We start from the raw sequence: 7,352 nt of genomic DNA, 5'->3' as shown, positions 1-7,352 counted from the left end.
CTATCTGTCTCCGTCGGTGGCAGAGGGAAGACACAGATGCTCGCTGAGGAGAGTTTCATGGGAAAATTTAACTTGTACCCGTAAACATACAAAGAATGCTTTCTCATCATTCACCAAAATGTGTTTGTAACAGAACAAAATCAGTCAGGATAAGAGCTTTAAAGAGCATAATAACACTTTTAAAATCAAGCATGCACACACTCATTCTGTCTGTCAAGTCATCCAAGCTTCTTCCAAAAGTGTCACACACAATTCAGCCAACACAGACACATCACTGCTGCTTCATCAAACACTTGAATGCACAGAGAAAGATGACTCCTATCGTCATCAGGGGCATGAAAGATGAAGCAATGTCTTGTCTCACAACATGCACATGACGATTTCTTATGTGTCAGAGCTCAGTTTTGAAGCAGTAGAAAGGGGAGAGGATGAAAGCAGGGTTGAGCAGCTTGTTCTTTCTCCCCATCTCCAGTGTCATGTTCACCGAGGGGAGGTTTGATAGGTGTGTGTGCGTGTGTGCACACAGGCTGAATAAGTGTAGATGCACATGCAGCGTTTGTGGAGAAGTGCTGCAGCAATAATTAAATTTCACTTCAAAGAAACATGCAGTTGTTTCGGGGGGAGATGTGGGGCTAATGCAGGTGAGGAACTTCGGGTACTCACAGATACAAGACAACTCTCCTCCGTGTTGGAAAGCAATTTACTCATCTTTCAAAAATATTATCCATCACATTACCCTGAAAGAAAAGCGGCGGTTCACAAAGCGATGTGGACGCCACGGTGCATTGTAAAGTGTGATGAATCAAAACGTCTGCCTTCTGGTGAGATTCCTCCACCACAACAGTTAAAATACAGCACCAATCCTCCTGCCTTCCTCTGGCTCCCTTTTAACGCCGCTCATAAACAAGAACTGTGATAAATGAACTCATTCACTTGAGGCAACAACTTGCGTCCGACTGACAGTGACCAAACAACCTTTTCCAGAAGAAAACTACAGACTCCACGTTGAGCTTCAAACAAGCAACAATCATCTGCAAAAAGCAGCAACATACCCAAACTGTTTTAGGGTGAAGCCAACTCATAGTATTTATAGTCCCCACTTTCTGCTGGCTTATTCCTGTTTTTACTAATGGTGTTAGAATAAATTCCATCAGTCAGATACTACAGTTCTCAGGACAGGGCAGGACGGTGTCAGAGAGACTGACAACATTTGACAAAACAGCATCTTTTACTTAATTTTTTTCGAATCATCCTCTTGCTGTCGTTCTATCAGAGACACAGATAGACACACATTCCCCACTCTACTGGAACGCTGTCAAATAACTTTGTGTGCATTTCAGAGAGAAACAGCCCCTGCTTAATTACTGCCATGCTAATTGAATCCCAGTGTGAGTGATGCATGGGGATAGGACTCTGTGACAGAATGAAAATGAAATAATATTAAGCAGCCAAGTAGATAATCCATTTAGGAATGTCTGGGAAACGAGAAGGATTAGTTAATGCAGCACCATATGGCTCGCCTGTCGGAACACATCAAAGCTACTTGAAATGTAAAATGTTTTTATTCGTTTTTTGTTAGTTTTTTTTTTTTTTTTACAGTAATTCTTCAGTCTCTCTGAAGCTAACCTGAGTTGTAGTGGAAAAACCTTAAAGGACTGAACCTGAACTGAATTGTTGTTTTATGAATAGCTTTAATCCAGATCATTGAAGATGAATACTGACTCTACTGCGACCTGTTAGCAGCATTAGCATCAACCACAGGGATTTATGATGATGCAAAGTCATGTAAAGGTCTTATTAAAGATGATTCTTAGCCCGAAGGCCCATAATTATATTCAAAAACAGTGCTATGTGGATGGATCAGTTGGGTTAAATTAATGAAATCTTGATGATGGAACCTTTGAGGCTGCAGCTCTACCTGCTTCTCGACAGCTTAAGAGTCGTCTTAAAATCATATTTTAATATTGAACCACTGTGTCTTCTTTGTGTATTTTCAATATATATATTTTTAAATGTTTGTTTTTGATCTATAAAGCACTTTTTGTGATCCTGTTCTATGAAATAATGAATAAATTTCAACATTTACATTATTTGTTGATATCAGGGAAGAGATGACAGCTTTTTAATGAAACTGCAAATATTCAGCTTGTTTAAGTGTGCCTCAGATATGTAATAAAAACATATTAATTTCCAGAGGCTGAAACTATGCCAATTATGGCTTTATGATTAACAAATCTATTTCCAATTACCTAAGGCAGTGCTGATGGGGCATTTTCTAATTCTGGCTGGCATTAGGCCACAGAAATGACTGATTTGTCCCCCCACCTGGAAGGTGCTCTGCAGCCCACAGAGGGTTTGCAAAATAGTTGCTGTGTGTGCAATAGTGCACAATATATCCAAAGCACAATGCTAATGTGGTGCCTGTAAAATCACCAGTCATAGTTAATAGCTACCATTTGCATTTTAGTTTATTCAAGCTCTTAATTTTGGCGTGTTTACGCAGATAAAGCGAGCTTAGTTACTTCTACGCACATAAAAGTGGATTTGTTACCTCACTTATTTGTGCATTTGTCCCGTACTCCACATTCAAGAGTTAAACTTTGATAGTCTAAGTTTGGCGTGTCAGCATCTAGCAGTTCGTCACATTATGTTATTACGAGTCTGACATCAGTGTGATCTCCTCTCACTGCGGGCAACACAACAGACCGTCCACCTATTACCGTTGGCTTGGCTCATCTGTTGCCAGGGCAACACGCCCACAGAAGACAGCAAGAAGGGGAGCTCGTTTCCGCAGGTAGTCTGTGGACAGAAATCAACCGCTGCACAAACGCACACATGGAGTCACGCTGTCAGAAAGGACGGCAGGTTTCTCCAGGGACACACACACACACTTTTGATTTGTCTCCCACAGGATATGCAAAATACACGCACAGTGTGTTTCCATCATCCTCCATACAACATCCACGTTTATTGTTCACTTTTATCAGCCGCTGCCTTTTGCTCCTTTCATCATCTATTACTCAGACGCCCCCCCCCCATGTCCTCATTTCTTCCTTATCTGTGTCTTCTATCTTTTGCTTCCTTCCTCTCTCCCTCCCATCTTCTTTCTCTCCATTCTTGCCCCAGCAGGCTGCAGATGGTGCTTAATGGACACATAAGTGAGCATAACTGCCTTGTGAATAATTCCACAGATACAAGGTGAGCCATAGGACAGTCCCATGTTGTGTGCACATTTAAAGGTATGTGCACACAACAAAAATCCACACTAACATCCATATTTAGTACCAACATTGTAAACTAACTAGGCGACCATAAAGAATCTTCTGTCCTTTCTTTTATCTCAGCTTCAAACACCAGCTAAAGTTTGTCTGTTGTCTTTAAGCTTTCATTTAAATTCATGGATATTTAAACAGCTGCAACGATTCGTTGACAGCAAATCAGCTTTTTTTCTGCGATACAAGTTGATGAAATCTAAATGAAGAGTGCATCATCAACAGCACAAGATGATGGGTGTGATGGAGCGTCTTTTCTTTTTTAAAGAAAGTCCACACAGCTGCAACCTGCTCTTTCAGGAAAACTCAAAGATGTTACAGTGATTGAACTTTCCTTTTGACTTTCACTTTCCCTGGAGCACCGTAATGTTCCCGCTTGAACGTCGCAGTGAGATTTTATTGTTTGATGCCAGGTCACTCTGTCAGTCATTACAACCGTCTCACTGAGGGCATTACTGTACAGGAAACATCACAGAGATATCATCAGTGGGAAAAGTTCAGACTCAGTAGTCGGAGGATTATTGATCACACTGAGTCTGAGTTTATTGGACAGAGCAGACCTGGACTCTTGTGGCAGATTTTACATACTGCACATTTAAAGGGTCTTTTTTGCTAAGCAGCATCCTAAAAGTCAAATTTAATGCAGTGTATTCATTGCTGTAATAAAATATGGCCATTTATGTAAGGTAATTATATATATAATGATGTGTCATTTCTAAAGTAATGAAATTAGACATTAAAATATGTGGCTGAAATGTCTGCTGCAACGGTACATAGAATAGAGATGTAGGTTAGTAATGTAGGTTACATTAGTATGCACATGGGCACACACATTAGACAACCTTTTAAGGCTCCTGTGGTTTGATTTATTAAATGGAGGATGTTTAAGTTTTTAGAACGGTGCATGTACATTTCAAGGTTGTCCTGGTTAGTGGAATATAATTTGCAGTGACAGTATCCATAGAGTGGCAGTTTGACCGTAAATTATATTCACCTTAGAATGGAGAATGGAACGGAGGATCTGAAGGGAAGGGAGGAGCAAAACAAGGCTGGTAAAACTGTACTTTGTGTGGCATAATAGAGACATAACCCCTATTAGCATTTATTGCTTGTCATACATCTGATACCTGCGTATGTGATGAAGTACAGAGAAACCCGGGAACTGCCACTGTACAACACCAAGGACAACGACACGAGGAGAAAGAGATCGGCAGAAATGGATCTCAGCAGGTGGACGTATTCGAAGATGTATACAAGGTACAATCTCAGGACTTGGACCTTGTGGTCTTCTCCTTTCCTGTTCTCATCAGCTAACCTCCAAAACGTAATCATCTGACAAGCCAAGTAAACTCCTGCTGCATTACATGAGACCAGTCTTGACTCCGGCATCATACACTCAGCCTTAATTTCTCTCCTCAAATCTGCGCTCTGCTTTGTGCATTCAATCAGACATTCAGGGTTAATTACAATAAAAGAGCACCCTGGTAAAGCTCTCTCACTTGCCACAAGGTATTGAAAAACTGTCTTTACATGGGCATAAAAACAGCTCTTTGTGACTGCAGATGAGAAACACTAACATGCCCAATGAGCCATATTCAGGGAATAGAAAAGGACAAAAGGGGACACAATTTCTGCAATAATGTGCCTTTACAAATGCAAATTCGTTTTCTAAATATATATTTAAAGAATCTCCTAAATTGAAGGTGACTTTGTGGTAAATGTTGGTGAATAAAAGAAGATCCTTAGCTGCATGAGAGAGTGATGATAGTTCTATCTGTGGTTGTCGATGGGAGCTGGTGGGCTCGGTCGGTCTGCTGTCTGCAACAAAAGGGGACAGATGTTATTAATGCAACTCTGATAACAGCTGGTTTGTTTGTATGTGAATGAGTCTACAGTATAAACATATATATATTGGTCAGCACTTATATCTTCAGGTCAAGTCATGTGAAACAAATCTGACATCACCTCATTTGACAGCCACAAAAATAAAATACCACTATTTAAAAGCGAAATATGAAATAATGAATAATAATACATCTCCAAAGGCATGAAAATCACTGATCAAAAGGAATGAAAAATAATAATTAGGTACCTGCACAATTAGTTTTGCCTTTCTGGTTGTATGTGCTGGCTGTGAAGGACGCAGTAATGAGGGCTTCACTGAACCCAGCAGGAGGTAACGTCCCTCAGGCTGGTGTCATGGCGGACTCATAGGAACGCCACGGTGAAGCTCTGACTTCCTGAAACCAAAGTATCAAAGAACTATCAGCAAAGAGGTGACAGTTTGTTTCCGAATGAATATAAATGGATGAATAAATAATGAGACATCCTGAACAATGAAGAAAGTGGAGTTGTCAGCCTTGTGTTCTACTTCTGCATGCCTCCTCAATATTATTGACTGATTATTTATAACCATTAAAATGGATTAATTTTTAAAATGCAGAAAGGTTACAACAGTTTTGTCTAGAGATGTTGAATATCTGGCAGCCTTGTGGTGCAGGAGGTGAGGGGATTACCGATGTCTTGTACAAACATCTGCACAACATTTCTTATCAATCCCTGAGCTGTTCAGATAGTGAAAAAGCATCAATCACAGCAGGGACATTAGATAAATGATGAGGAGCAAAATGTTCGCAGGTTTACAGCCGAGTCCAGCAGATGGTTTTACTGATTACCTTCTTCAACTAATCAGTGAAATGAGCTGCTGTGGGCTAAAAATGGAATAAAAACCTGTTTAAGGTTGGCCTGTGTGGCACAAAGATGAATACTTTTGATTTAGTCTGCTTCCCACTCGTCTGTTTTCATCACATCATTCTTCCACCCTAATACATCTTGAAACGTGTAATTTGAGCATTACTATTTATCCCAACAAATGCGATTCACTAAACCAATCTTAAATATTCCCGCTTATGATTTTCATCTCACTACCCGCAGCTCATAAATAAAGTGCATAATGGAAGAGCCTATTAGCGGCACCACACCCCCTGTCATTTCCTTGTGGAGAAGTCATTAGCTCTCGGAGGTATTGATTCAACCGGGGCACGCCTCATTAATGGACTCAACAGATGAAGATGGGGGCTGATAAATGAATGCAATCTTCAGTCAGTATGATGCCACATCCAATACAGAGTGAGGAAAACAGTGCAGAACAGGTAAATTCAAAGTTTTAACAACAGCTCTATGGTAAATTACAGCTTAATTTAAGTTACAATTGACATTCTGTCACAGAGATACTTGTAATGCCAAGTTCATGTAAGATATAAGGATGTAACTGTGAGAGTAAAAGGTACCTGCAGGAAAAACTAGGGTTTGTTAGTGTTTGGCAAAAGAGTTCTATGTCAAAGATTAAAATTTTTACCAACTCTGACCAAAAAAAATTTAAGAGTAGTTTAACATAAACAAATAGAAGCAAATAGGTCACTTGGGAAGTGATTTTTGTGCTGGAGTGTATCAAACATTAAAGTTCAGTCCCATCAGTCCCATCAGGTTTTATTCATGAGATGAGTGTGTGTGTGTGTGTGTGTGTGTGTGTGTGTGAGAGAGAGAGAGAGAGACTGTTGACGGCTCTGATTATGAATGCATGTCTTTGGTGTTTCAGAAAAAAAAGAAAAAGCATTGAATGTGTTTTCCGGTCAAATCAAAGTTAATGTTCCGTCTTTTGGGATCTGACCTCACATGACAGGTGTTGTCAAAACAGAGGCAGCTAATGAACTGCCCCCCCTCCCCATTCACTGAGCACGCACAGCCACCTTTGGCTCCAAACATTAAGAGTCAGCACATGTAGACAATAATAAATGAATGCAGAAACCACACCTACCTGAGAGAACGAGGGGATGGGAGAGAGAGGTACAGGGAAAAAGACAAGCGATAAATGAATGCAGCTTTTACTTCAAGTGTGTTATCTGTACTTTACACAGCACAGAGTAACAAACAGCTTCCTTTTGTGGATCTGTTTTATCCTCTGTGTGTGTGTGTGTGTGTGAGAGAGACAGAGAGGGAGTGCTGGTACTGTATTTTTGTTTTGTTTTCCTGTTTTATTATTAGAATCCACTTGTTTCATTCCCTCACATAGGAGGTGTG

The sequence above is a fragment of the Echeneis naucrates genome, chromosome 2 (assembly GCF_900963305.1).
Source record: "Echeneis naucrates chromosome 2, fEcheNa1.1, whole genome shotgun sequence".
In the NCBI taxonomy this organism is placed as follows: domain Eukaryota; kingdom Metazoa; phylum Chordata; class Actinopteri; order Carangiformes; family Echeneidae; genus Echeneis; species Echeneis naucrates.
The sequence above is the reverse complement of the archived record's forward strand: the minus strand, read 5'-3'. Positions refer to the sequence as shown.